At 53.0% G+C, this 13,652-nt stretch overlaps 1 long non-coding RNA gene across 1 annotated transcript in view; it reads left to right on the top strand.

The window, feature by feature from the left end:
- Nucleotides 1–13,652, top strand: part of LOC140425112 (uncharacterized) — a 107,024-nt gene that overhangs the window by 71,400 nt on the left and 21,972 nt on the right. The window contains exon 2 of the long non-coding RNA XR_011947765.1: nt 13,000–13,032. This is a non-coding gene — a long non-coding RNA (uncharacterized lncRNA). The remainder of the gene's footprint in view (nt 1–12,999; nt 13,033–13,652) is intronic.

Genomic DNA, 13,652 nt, shown 5'->3' with positions numbered 1-13,652 from the left:
CCTCCACCCCAGCACGGACCCCCCCCCAACCTCCACCCCGGCACGGACCCCCTCCCCAACCCCCAACCTCCACCCCGGCACGGACCCCCCCCCCAACCTCCACCCCAGCACGGACCCCCCCTCAACCTCCACCCCGGCACGGACCCCCTCCCCAACCCCCAACCTCCACCCCGGCACGGACCCCCCCCCCAACCTCCACCCCAGCACGGACCCACCCCCCAACCTCCACCCCGGCACGGACCCCCTCCCCAACCCCCAACCTCCACCCCGGCACGGACCCCCTCCCCAACCCCCAACCTCCACCCCAGCACGGACCCCCCCCCAACCTCCACCCCGGCACGGACCCCCTCCACAACCCCCAACCTCCACCCCGGCACGGACCCCCTCCCCAAACTCCACCCCGGCACGGACCCCCTCCCCAACCTCCACCCCGGCACGGACCCCCCCCCCAACCTCCACCCCAGCACGGACCCCCCCCCAACCTCCACCCCGGCACGGACCCCCTCCCCAACCCCCAACCTCCACCCCGGCACGGACCCCCTCCCCAACCCCCAACCTCCACCCCAGCACGGACCCCCCCCAACCTCCACCCCGGCACGGACCCCCTCTCCAACCCCCAACGTCCACCCCAGCACGGACCCCCCCCCCCAACCTCCACCCCAGCACGGACCCCCCCCCAACCTCCACCCCGGCATGGACCCCCTCCCCAACCCCCAACCTCCACCCCGGCACGGACCCCCTCCCCAACCCCCAACCTCCACCCCAGCACGGACCCCCCCCCAACCTCCACCCCGGCACGGACCCCCTCCACAACCCCCAACCTCCACCCCGGCACGGACCCCCCCCCCCAACCTCCACCCCAGCACGGACGCCCCCCCCCAACCTCCACCCCGGCACGGACCCCCTCCCCAACCCCCAACCTCCACCCCGGCACGGACCCCCTCCCCAACCCCCAACCTCCACCCCAGCACGGACCCCCCCCAACCTCCACCCCGGCACGGACCCACTCCACAACCCCCAACCTCCACCCCGGCACGGACCCCCTCCCCAACCTCCACCCCGGCACGGACCCCCTCCCCAACCTCCACCCCGGCACGGACCCCCTCCCCAACCTCCACCCCGGCACGGACCCCCTCCCCTACCCCCAACCTCCACCCCAGCACGGACCCCCCCCCAACCTCCACCCCGGCACGGACCCCCTCCCCAACCCCCAACCTCCACCCCAGCACGGACCCCCCCCCAACCTCCACCCCGGCACGGACCCACTCCACAACCCCCAACCTCCACCCCGGCACGGACCCCCTCCCCAACCTCCACCCCGGCACGGACCCCCTCCCCAACCTCCACCCCGGCACGGACCCCCTCCCCAACCTCCACCCCGGCACGGACCCCCTCCCCTACCCCCAACCTCCACCCCAGCACGGACCCCCCCCCAACCTCCACCCCGGCACGGACCCCCTCCACAACCCCCAACCTCCACCCCGGCACGGACCCCCTCCCGGCACTCCCCCGGAGCCCAGCCTACTCTAACCACCCCCCCCCCCCCCCCCCCCCCCGCCCCCGCCGCACACACACACACACAAGCCGAGACACACCTCTCCTCAGGCAATCAGTCTGCGGCCACGCCATTTCCTGCCCAGAGCCAACCCCCCAGGCCGTCACTCACCTCCTCGCTGGTCGGCGTGAGCCTGGAGCACCGGGTCACGCCGATGAAAAGGAGGTTTGATTCACGTCGACGTGAACGGTCATCACGTCGACGGGACTTCGGCCCATCCGGAAGGGAGAATATCGGCAGGCCGAAAATTGGCTGCCTTGCGCAGACCCGTGACATTCTCCGCGGCAGCGGCGCCATTAACGCCCCGCCGACTTTTCTCCCTTCAGAGACTTCGGCGGGGGCGGGGGCGGGATTCACGGCGGCCAACGGCCATTCTCCGACCCGGCGGGGGGTCGGAGAATGACGCCCCTAGTGTTCAACTGCCTGTACTAGCATTACATATATCGACCATGTGTGTTGATCTACAGAGATCACTACACTCCGTTTGGTAGATATTGCTTTCTTCGTATGCCCTTTGGCATAATCTCAGCATCAGAAATCTTCCACAGAGCGATGGAACATCATAGTTGAAGGCATTTAGGATATTCGAGTACATGTTGATGACATCATCATTTGGGGTTTCACACAAGAGGAACACAATGGAAGGAGAAGATGAGTATTGCAGAATGTCAAGAAAAATGAGCAACGTCGCAACAAGGCCAAATGTCAATTTGGTGTGAAGGAAATAACATTCCTAGGAGACTGGTTGTCTGCTCAAGGAATAAAGCCTGATGACATGAAAATACAAGCCATTATGAATATGCCTCCACCAACAGACCAAAAGAGAGTACTGAGAATACCAGGCATGTTTCATTTTATTGGTAAATGTATTCCAAACCTGTCAGCGAAGACAGCATGTCTTAGAGAAGTTTAAAAAAAAGTGAAAATCTTTACTTGGACAGACAAACATGTACAAGAATGGATCACATTGAAAACAGCTCTGAAAACAACTCCAGTTTTAACATTTTTCGAACCGACCAAGAACACCAAAGTTTTGACAGATGCATCGAAGGATGGTTAAAGTGCAGTTTTGCTGCAAGTGGAAAATGGTAGTGATTGGAAACCAGTAGCATGTGCATTCAGATCAGTGACCGAGTCTGAGTGTTGCGATGCTCAAATTGAAAAAGAATGTCTAGGATTACTCAACGGATTAGAGAAACCCCATAGTTACGTGTATGGCCTACCTACTTTGCTTGTAGAGACAGGTCACAGACTGTTGGTAATCATAGTCAAGAAAAACTTTAGTGAAATGTCACCTTGCATCCAAAGTGACAATGATCCGTGTTTCAATTGTAAACAATGGAAGGCATTTGCACAGCAGTATGACTTCAGACATGTGACATCAAGTCCATTATATCCTCAGTCTGACGGAAAGGCAGAAAAAAGTGTGCAGATAGTTAAACAACTACTGAAAAATCCATGGACAGTCAAGATGATCCATTTCTAGCATTGTTCAGCTGTCGAACATCACCTTTGCGTAGTGTTTTGTCGCCATCAGAACTGTTGATGAATCGAAAAGCTAAGAACAACTCTGCCATGCCGTAACAAACAGAAAGTAAATGACAAGATGAGGAATCAGCTGCAATCTCAAAAGAAGTAGCAGAAGAGTTACCATGACAAGTCAACCATGGCTCTGAAACCTTAAAATCTAAATAATGCAGTGAGGGTGGAGGATTCTGATGGTTGGTCAAAATGTGCATCAGTGTTACAGGAAATTGATCCGCGATCTTACACTGTAATCACGGAGCAAGGACAGGCACTGCGGAGAAACAGAAGAGCACTCCTGAAAGTTAAACAACCTGAGGCTCAACTGCAAGCAGACGATGTCTATGAAAACTTGTATTCTTCAAAACCAACACAACCAGAGGAGAAATCAAATATCATTGCACACTCATAAGTTCCAAACAGTGTTAATGGTCATTCCAGTTACACCTACGGAAATGCAAGACTGTCAAGCAGATTCATCAGGTCTTCCAAAGCTAAGAAGATCAACAAGGCATAGAAAGAAACCTGAAAGACTGAATCTGTAATTAGACAATATAGCTGCACATGATATAAATTATTGTGTTGTGCATATCACATATAATATTTATTGAAATGGTGTACATATGTTTATGGTTCAAAATCAAAAAGAAAGGGATAATAATAATAATCGCTTATTGTCACAAGTAGGCTTCAATGAAGTTACTGTGAAAAGCCCCTAGTCGCCACATTCCGGCGCCTGTTTGGGGAGGCCAGTGCGTGAATTGAACCCACGCTGCTGCCTTGTTCTGTATTCCAAGCCAGCTGTTTAGCCGATGTAATGCTAATCTTTATTATTGTCACACGTTGGCTCATATTAACACTGCAATGAAGTTGCTGTGAAAATCCCCTCATCGCCACACTCCCGGCGCCTGTTCAGGTAACAGGGAGAATTCAGAATGTCCAATTAACCTAACAAGCACGTTTTTCGGGACTTGTGGGAGGAAACTGGAGCACACGGATGAAACCCATACAGACACGGGAAGAATGTGCATAGTCCACATAGACAGTGACCCAAGCAGGATTCAAATTCAGGACCCTGCCTCTGTGAAGCAACAGTACTAACCGCTGTGCTATCATGCCACACTGTAGTTATCTGCATAAGCAATTGTACATGTAAATATGTTTGACCTCCGACCACTAGGCAGGTTATGCCATGTGACATTTGTTATACAATAATAAATTTGCCTTGTCTGGAACTAGATGTTCTTTGGTGCATTGACTCAATCATTGTCCATGCACTAGAACATTACACTCTGGAGCTGGCAGCCGCTCTGTCTCCTTGGACTCCCTGGTACTAGGTGGAGAGAGGTGCTCACCTCCTTCCTCCCTCTCAAAGGTCATGATGCCTGGTTCCTGTTTTTAAAAACCAGTAGTAATTCGTGTCTGAGAGACATCATGCTTGGTGGGTGGGAAGATGCACTGAGGTCTGAAGATTCCACTTTAACCTCACTCAGGACATTATGGACTCGATTCTTTGGTTTCATTAAATTAAGTGCGCCTGTCAGGGGAGAATCGGGACTGCACCCCACTGGCAATAGGAGAGCTACAGAGGTGGAATTCTCACACCTTTACTGTGATAAATTATGTACAGCTGCGAGCACGACGGTCTCCCTGCATTTACTGATCTCGAGCTGTCAGTTTAAATATTTGCTCATTAGTTTATTTTCATTAGTACTCAAAAAGAGTATAAAGTGAGTTCGCTGGATATTGGGTTCATAGTTTGGAGGCTGAATTCTGTAATGCTGAATCCTGTGAATAAACGTGCCAATAATGGAAACGATTTGTGTCTTGTTTCCTACTTTATCTGGCTTGGATCCATTTAATCAGATGAGTGTGAGGCTGATAGAATTGGTGGGTGTGTAAGGTGGAGGTGGCTGTTAGGTGTGAGTCCCGTGTACTGTGAAGTGTTTCTTTTATTTTCTTTTTTTCTTTTTCCTTTTTTTCTCCAGGACCTCCCACAAATATTTCCACTCCACTCGATCAAACGCCTTTTCTGCAGTCATGGCTCCCTCCACCGCGACCCCGCGCCCTTCCACAGGCATCATTATTACGTGAAGGAGCCGCCGAATGTTGGACACCAGGGGCGGGATTCTCCGAGCCCTGCCGGTTGCCGAATTCTCCGGCACCGGATATTCGGCGGGGGCGGGAATCACGCCACACCGGTCAGTGGGCCCCGCCCCCAAACGATTTTCCGGCCCGTGATGGGCCGAAGTCCCGCTGCTGGAATGCCTGTCCCGCCGGCGAGAATCAAACCACCTCTCTTACCGGCAGGACTAGGCGGCGTGGGCGGGCTCCGGGGTCCTGGGGGGGGGGGGGGGGCGCGGGGCGATCTGGCCCCAGGGGGTGCTCCCACGGTGGCCTGGCCCGCGATCGGGGACCACCGATCCGCAGGCGGGCCTGTGCCATGGGGCACTCTTTACCCTCCGCCCCGGCCACAGCCTTCACCATGGCCGACGCATAAGAGACCCCACCCCCGCGCGCATGCGCGGACCTTTGCTTTCCGGCGTAGTCATTTCGGCCCCGGCTGGCGTGGCGCTACAAGCCTTTCCCACCGGCCGGCGGCGTGCCAACCACTCCGGTGCGGGCCTAGCCCCTCCCGGCGAGGGCTTGGCCCCTAAAGGTGCGGAGAATTCCGCACCTTTGGGGCGGCCCGACGCTGGAGTGATTCCCGTCACTCCATCCCGCCGGGACCCCGCCCCGCCGGGTAGGGGAGAATCCCGGCCCAGGTGTCGTCCCTTAACAAATCCCGTCTGGTCCAGCCCTGTTACTCCCGGAACACAATCTTCTATACGTGTGGCCAATATCTTTGCCAGCAATTTCGCGTCCACATTTCGCAGGGAGATTGGCCTAGACGACCCACAGCTGTCCGGATCTTTATCTTGTTTCAAAATAAGGGAAATCAATGCCTGTGATAACATCAGGGGGAGTTCTCCCAACTGCTTTGACTCTTCAAAAGCCTTTACCAAAAGTGGCCCCAACAGCCCAGAAGACCTTGTATAGAACTCAATTGGGAATCGGTCTGATCCCAGGGCTTTGCCCGATTGCATCACCCCCTTCCATAACCTCCCCAAACCGGATTGGGGCTCCTAGCTCCTCCACCAACTCCTCATCTATCCTCGGGAACACCAGCCCCCCCTCGCTTCGCCCCAGAAATCACTTCATCCCCTCCTCCCCAGCTGGGGGTTCCAATTTATACAATTTACTGTTAAACTCCCGAAACAGGTCATTCACCCCCGCCAGATCCAGGACCACCTTCCTCCCTGTATCCCTCACTTTCCCAATCTCTCTCCCCGCCTTCTGTTTCCTCAGCTGGTGCGCCAGCATCCTGCTGGCTTTTTCCCCATATTCATAAACCACCCCCTTCCCCTCTTCAGCTGCCCCAATGCCTTACCTGTGGACAGGAGCCCAAATTCTAGCTGCAGTCTCTGACACTCTTTCAGAAGCCCGTCCTCTGGAGAGTCCGCATAACTCCTGTCCACCTATAAGATTTTGCCTACCAGCCTGTCCAACTCCGTCCGCTCAGCCTTCTCCTTGTGGGCCCGAATTGAGATGAATTCCCGCTGATAACAGCCTTCAGTGCCTCCCAAACTACCCCCGCCGAAACATCACCCGCATCATTGATCCTTATGTATCCCCGAATGGCCTCCCTCAACCATTCAAACACCTCCTCCTCCACTAGCAGACCCACATCCAACCTCCATTGCGGGCGTTGGGCGTTTCCTTCGCTGACTTGCAGGTTCACCCAGTGCGGGGCGTGGTCTGACACCACCATTGCTGAATATTCAGCATCGATCACCTCAGCCAGCAGCGTCTTGTCCATAATGAAAAAGTTTATCTAGAAATACACCTTATGCACATGGGGATAGAACGAATACTCCTTACTCCTCGGCCTCCCAAATCTCCACGATCGATTCCCCCCCCCTCCACTCAGGGGTGGGATCTGACTTTAAAAGACACGAGGCACTCACACACCGCCTCTTTCCACTGATGAACATCTAGAGAGTCAGTCAAGGGTGTTGTTACAATCTCACAACTCCACCACGTGGCTAAGAGCTAGTCTGGTTCAGTCAGACAGAGTAACCACACTTAAGTTAGCAGAGAGTCGAACTCACAGAGAACTGTGCTAACTGTGCTATTGGTTCAATAAACCTGATAGAACGAACTTCAACGTCTGGAGTATCTTTCTGATCTAAGCTGCATCCAGTTGCAGCTACTGTTAGACCAGTGTACCTAACACGACAGGATACCAGGCGACTACTAATTTAAGGTGGCTTACCTCAGTCCGTTCCGTGACGACCAGCAAATGTATCCCGGCACCATGGAGAAGATTCAGGCTCCTCACCAGCTCAGGACCTCCGGCAATCTCAGTGCCAACTGGCGGATATTCAAGCAAAAGTTTCTGTTGTACATCGAAGCTTCAATCCTCGTGGGTGCGTCTGATGCAAGAAAGTTTGCGCTTCTCCTCTCAACAGCGGGTTATCAAGCCATCAAACTCTTCAACTCCTTTAACTTCACTGAAGGCCAGGACAAGACATAGTTTCAGACCAACCTGGACAAGTTTGATAGTCACTGTGAAATGGAAACCGATGAAATCTTCGAGCGCTACATATTCAAAAAACGTCAACAAGGTAAAGATGAATCGTTCAATGCCTTCTTAACTAACCTCCATCTGCTAGCGCTGTCCTGCAACTTTGGTGATATTGCTGACTCCATGATCAGAGGCAAAATCGTGTTTGGAGTTCACTCTGATCCTCTGAGAGAGCAGCTTTAAAAATCAAGCATATGACCCAGCCAGTCGCGATTGAAACATGTACACTTCATGAGCACGCAAAAAATCAGTATTCCCAATACAAATCGGTGGAAAATGAGAAACTTGCCTCCCACGAGGCAGTGAGTGTCTGGGCCATCTCCCAGATGCAGCGCCTCAGCATTGATGACAGCGGCCATCTCGCGTGCTTTTCCCGGAGCCCCACACATGCGCGATGGGATAATGAAGCTGCCGCCACCCACACTGCGCAGGTGCATATGTCTGCCAGCCACACTGCGCATGTGCGACGATGTGTAGATTATTATCCATCCAGTGTATTGAGTGTAGATTATGACCCAGTTTGTGTATTGAGTGTAGATAATTATCCAGTTTGTGTATTGAGACTAGATTATTATCCAGTCCATGTATTGGACTCATCTCGCATTCAGTCTATCCTCGCTGTGGATTTGGAGGACGAATGGCGTGCGGTGATGCAGGTCAACCGCTCCTCCATCCAGTTGGAGCTGGACACAGGTGCTTCTGCCAAACCTCTCACACAGGCAGACATCAAACGCGTCAAGAAGCCCCCCAAGGTCTTTCCAGCAGTCTGCCAGCTCCTGGACTATAACAGTAATGCCATCACGGCACTGGGGTTTTGCCATCTACTCGTCTCCAACCAGAGTACCCATGCACGGCTATGGTTTGAAATTGTCAAGCCGGACAGGGCATCCCTACTGGGCGCGCATGCCTGCAAAAAGCTAAACCTGGTGCAGCGGGCTTATTCAACGAGATCCTCCACTTTGCCTTATCGGTACAAGATCCTACTGTGACCTGATGCCAAGCCAGTGGTCCATGCACCACGCCGGGTCCCGGCTCCGCTGAAGGAGCGCCTGAAGGAACAGCTCAAGGAGCTGCAGCAGCAGGGGATCATTTCCAGGGTAGCCAAACCGACTGACTGGGTCAGCTCGATAGTGGTGGTTAAAAAACCCTCTGGAGACCTGCGCATCCACATTGATCCCAAGGATCTCAACCAGAATATAATGCGTGAACACTACCCCGTCCCGAAGCGGGAGGAACTCACCAGTGAGATGGCACATGCACGGTTTTTCACGAAGTTAGATGCGTCACATGGATTCTGGCAAATCCAACTGGATGAGTCCAGCAGAAGGCTCTGCACCTTCAACACACCGTTTGGCAGGTACTGCTATAACCGTATGCCGTTCGGCATCGTCTCGGCATTGGAGATATTTCATCACATCATGGAGCAGATGATGAAGGGCATCAAAGGGGTTTGTGTGTACGTGGATGACATCATCATATGGTTCACAACCCCTGAGGAGCATGTTTCCCGTCTCCAGCAGGTATTCCGCCGTGTCTACGCCAATGGCCTGAAGCTGAACAGGGCCAAATGTTGCTTTGGCATGTCGACACTCAAGTTCCTAGGTGACCATATCTCTCAGCAGGGCGTGCGCCCGGACACAGACAAGGTCAAGGCCATCGCAGCCATGAAGGTCCCGGAAGTCAAGAAGGCTGTATTACGCTTTCTGGGCATGGTCAATTTTCTGGGCAAGTTCATCCCAAACATGGCCTCACACAGCACGGCCCTACGAAACCTAGTGAAGAAGTCCACTGCCTTCGAGTGGAAGGCGGCCCATCAGGCAGAGTGGTTGGAGCTGAAAGCCAAGTTCACCACTGCACCCGTATTGGCATTTTTTGACCCAGACAGGGAAACGAAAATCTCGTCAGATGTGAGCCAGGATGGCATCAGTGCGGTCCTGCTGCAATGCGATGACACTTCATCCTGGGCACCGGTTGGCTACGCATCAAGGACAATCAAGGTATGCACAAATCGAGAAGGAATGCCTGGGCCTTCTCACTGGCATTCTCAAGTTTCACGACTATGTCTACGGCCTGCTGACCTTCACAGTCAAGACAGATCACAGGCCCCTGGTCCACATTATCCACAAGGACCTTAATGACATGACGCCTCGGTTGCAGCGCAACCTCCTCAAACTCAGAAGGTATGACTTTGACCTGGTCTACATGCCTGGCAAGGAGCTCATCATTGCCGATACGCTGTCCCTCTCCATCACCGTGCCTAGTGAACCACTGAACGTCATCTGGCACATTGAGTCACAGGTTGACTCACAGGTGCAGTTGTGTGCTAGCACCCTCCCGGCATCTGATGAGAAGGTGATTCGTATCCGTGAGGAAAGAGCCAAAGATCCCCTCTTGCAGCGTGTTATGCAAAACCTCACCAATGGCTCTCAAAAAGGGCAGTGCCCTCAGTTTTTCAATGTTAAGGACGACCTGACGGTGGTTGATGGCATCCTCCTCAAACTGGACTGGATTGTAATTCCACACAATCTCCAGAGCTTGGTGCTACGTCATATCCATGAGGGCCACCTGGGTGTGGAAAAGTGCAGATGTAGAGCCAGGCAGGCTGTCTACTGGCCCGGGATCAGCCAGGACATCGCGAACATGGTCCTGAACTGTGCGACCTGTCAACGCTTCCAGCCAGCGCAGAGTAAGGAGACACTTCAGCAGCATGTAATTGAAACCTCTCCATGGTCCAAGGTTGGCATCGACCTCTTTCATGCAAATGGTCGTGATTACGTGTTAATCATTGATTACTTTTCCAATTACCCTGAAGTCATGAAGCTGTCAGACCTCATATCTCGGACCGTCATCAAGGCCTGTAAGGAGACGTTCTCCAGCCATGGTATTCCACTCACTGTCATGAGTGACGATGGCCCGTGCTTCAGCAGCCGTGAATGGTCTCTGTTTGCCCAGTCGTATCAGTTCAAACACATTACTTCCAGCCCACACTATCCGCAGTCAAACGGAAAAGTTGAGAAAGGGGTGCACATAGTGAAGCAGCTCATCTGCAAGGCCGCGGATTCTGCATCTGGCATTCACCTTGCGCTGCTTGCGCACAGGGCGACCCCACTGTCCACTGGCATGTCGCCGGCTCAACTCCTGATGAACAGGCACCTGCGAACGACACTTCCAGCCATACACTTGCCCAACCTCGATCACCTCCCGGTGCTGCAGAAAGTGCAGCAACTCCGAGACCGGCAAAAACAGGGCTATGATGCTCATGCCACCGATCTGCCCGTGGTATCCCCGTCAGACACTGTTCGGGTCAAGATCCCTGATGGAAGCTGGTCAGCTCCAGCTGTCGTTGTTCGACAGGCTGCCCCCCGCTCGTATGTTGTGCGTCTGGCTGATGGTTCTGTTGTGCGATGAAACAGACGGGCACTGCGCAAAGTTGTCTGCCCGCAACCACATTCTTCTCCGTTTCCTTCTGTAGTTTTGCCACCTTCTGATACCTCGACTCACGAGGCCACCAGTCAGGCTTCAATCCCGCCCATCAAGGCGCTGTTGTCCCCACCACCACCTCTCCGGCGGTCGACCAGGATCAGACGCAAGCCACAGAGACTGGACTTATGAACATTTGTTCTGTTTGCTATGTTCTGTGCTCTCGCATTAGACAGCTGTTTTCACATGTACATATGTTCACATCCACTGCATGTATGTATGTTAATATTGGCCTATTCTTGTAAATACGTTCACATATGTCATCCAAACATTAAAAAAATGGGGAGATGTCATGATATGCACACATATCATGATACACAGACAAGCAGCTAATGGACACAGAGACCAGGACATGACCAATAAGCAGGCAGGACACTCAGGGGTGGGGTCTGACTATAAAAGACACGAGGCACTCACACTCCGCCTCTTTCCACTGATGAACATCTAGAGAGTCAGTCAAGGGTGTTGTTACAATCTCACACCTCCACCACATGGCTAAGAGCTAGTCTGGTTCAGTCAGACAGAGTAACTACACTTAAGTTAGCAGAGAGTCGGACTCACAGAGAACTGTGCTAATTGTGCTATTAGTTCAATAAACCTGATTGAACTAACGTCAAGGTCTGGAGTACCTTTCTGATCTAAGCTGCATCCAGTTGCAGCCAGTGTTAGACCAGTGTACCTAACACGACCCCCCCCCCCCGCCACCCCCACTCCCCCTCCAACTCCCCATAGATTTTCAGCTCACCCCGCATTTCACTTCTGGGAACTAGTCCACTCAGCTAGCCTGGGAGCCCCCGCCCATGGAGCCTAACATCCTACACCCACTGATTTCCCTCCTCCCGGTCTTAAAGCAAACAGTCAAAACAAAGGCGAGAAGTAAAAACAAACAAACAATCCCTCTCAACGTCCGAACACAGAGACCTACCCTTCATCCCCTGACAAAGAACTGTAAGCCAGCCTAACCCCGAAAGAAACATAAAAAAGAAAAAAACGAAAGAAACCCGAACACCAAAAAAACAACGTTTTTCACAGTACAATACATACACTCGACTTCTCCTCCATCAAAGTTCAAGGTCCTCCTTCTCCTGCCAGTCCATTCACTTTCATAAAGTCCACTGCCTCCTCCGCCGAGCCAAAGTACAACTCCCGGCCCCAATAGGTCACCCATAGGCGAGCCGAGTGCAGTAGTCTGAACGTTACACCCTTGTTCTACAGGGCCGACTTGACCTTATTAAAGGTCGCCTTTTTCTTCGCCATCTCTACCCACAGATCCTGATACACACGAATCTCGATGCATTCCCAGTTGCATCACCTCGTTTGCCTGGCCCACCTCATGATACTTTCCTTATCCAGGCACCGATGCAACCGTAACAACATCACCCTCGGTGGCTCGCCTCCCTGGGACTTGTGCATTACCACCCTGTAGGCTCGATCCACCTCCAATGACTGGTCAAACGCACCTTCCCCAAGCAGCTTCTGCAACATCTTCCCAACTTATGCACCGGCATCCGTTCCTTTGCTCCGCTCCGGCAGGCCCACGATACGGATGTTCTGCCTGCGAGAACAGTTCTCCAGGTCTTCCACTTTCTCCAGCAGTCGCTTCTGCTTGTCCTGTGAAGTGTTGCTGAGTGAGTGATGGAGCGGTGTTGCATTGACCAGAGTGGAGATTGGTGTTTGAACAGAGACAGCAGCATGGTTAATATGCCTGTCAACTTTGGTCCTTCTAACACCTGACCTGCCTAACTGTTGATTCATAAATGTTTTAAATGAGCGATGTGAATTAATCTGTATCGCTTCTTCTTTCCTTTCCTAGGAAAGTGATTAAATTGTGGTGCCATCTAACCAGGTAAGCACATCTTACTGAGAACCTCTTAGCTGTGTTATTGTACGAACTGTACCCTTTGAGGGGATTTTTGTTATCAGGTTGAAGTCAGTTTGTTTGTTTTGCTGTAAGTCCCAGTGGAAACTCAAGCACCAATAATGTTCAATTTTATGGACTAAGCTAATATGTATCTTAACTTCACCGGCAAGCTCAGGTAGACCTAAAGATTAGCGCCCTTGTAGGAGGGAAACATTTTGCGCACCAATAAACCAGAAAAATGGCTGAAGATTTTTCACAGGCGTGTATGAAAATAATTGAATGACAAATCAAGGAGAAATTTTCTGGAAAATTTGGATGGATTTTAACAGATTTACATGGAAATTTTCAGAACAAGAAACGCGCGTGGTGGCCGTTTCCGTGCCGGCGCATGCGCGTGGAGGTTGTTTCCGTGGCAGCGCATGCGCGTGGTGGTCGTTTCCGCGCCGGCGCATGCGCGTGGTGGTCGTTTCCGCGCCGGCGCATGCGCGTGGTGGTCGTTTCCGCGCCGGCGCATGCGCGTGGTGGTCGTTTCCGTGCCGGCGCATGCACATGGTGGTCGTTTCCGTGCCGGCGCATGCGCGTGGTGGTCTTTTCCGTGCCGGCGC

The sequence above is a fragment of the Scyliorhinus torazame genome, chromosome 6, assembly GCF_047496885.1.
Source record: "Scyliorhinus torazame isolate Kashiwa2021f chromosome 6, sScyTor2.1, whole genome shotgun sequence".
In the NCBI taxonomy this organism is placed as follows: domain Eukaryota; kingdom Metazoa; phylum Chordata; class Chondrichthyes; order Carcharhiniformes; family Scyliorhinidae; genus Scyliorhinus; species Scyliorhinus torazame.
This window is presented reverse-complemented; position numbering and strand designations above follow the sequence as displayed.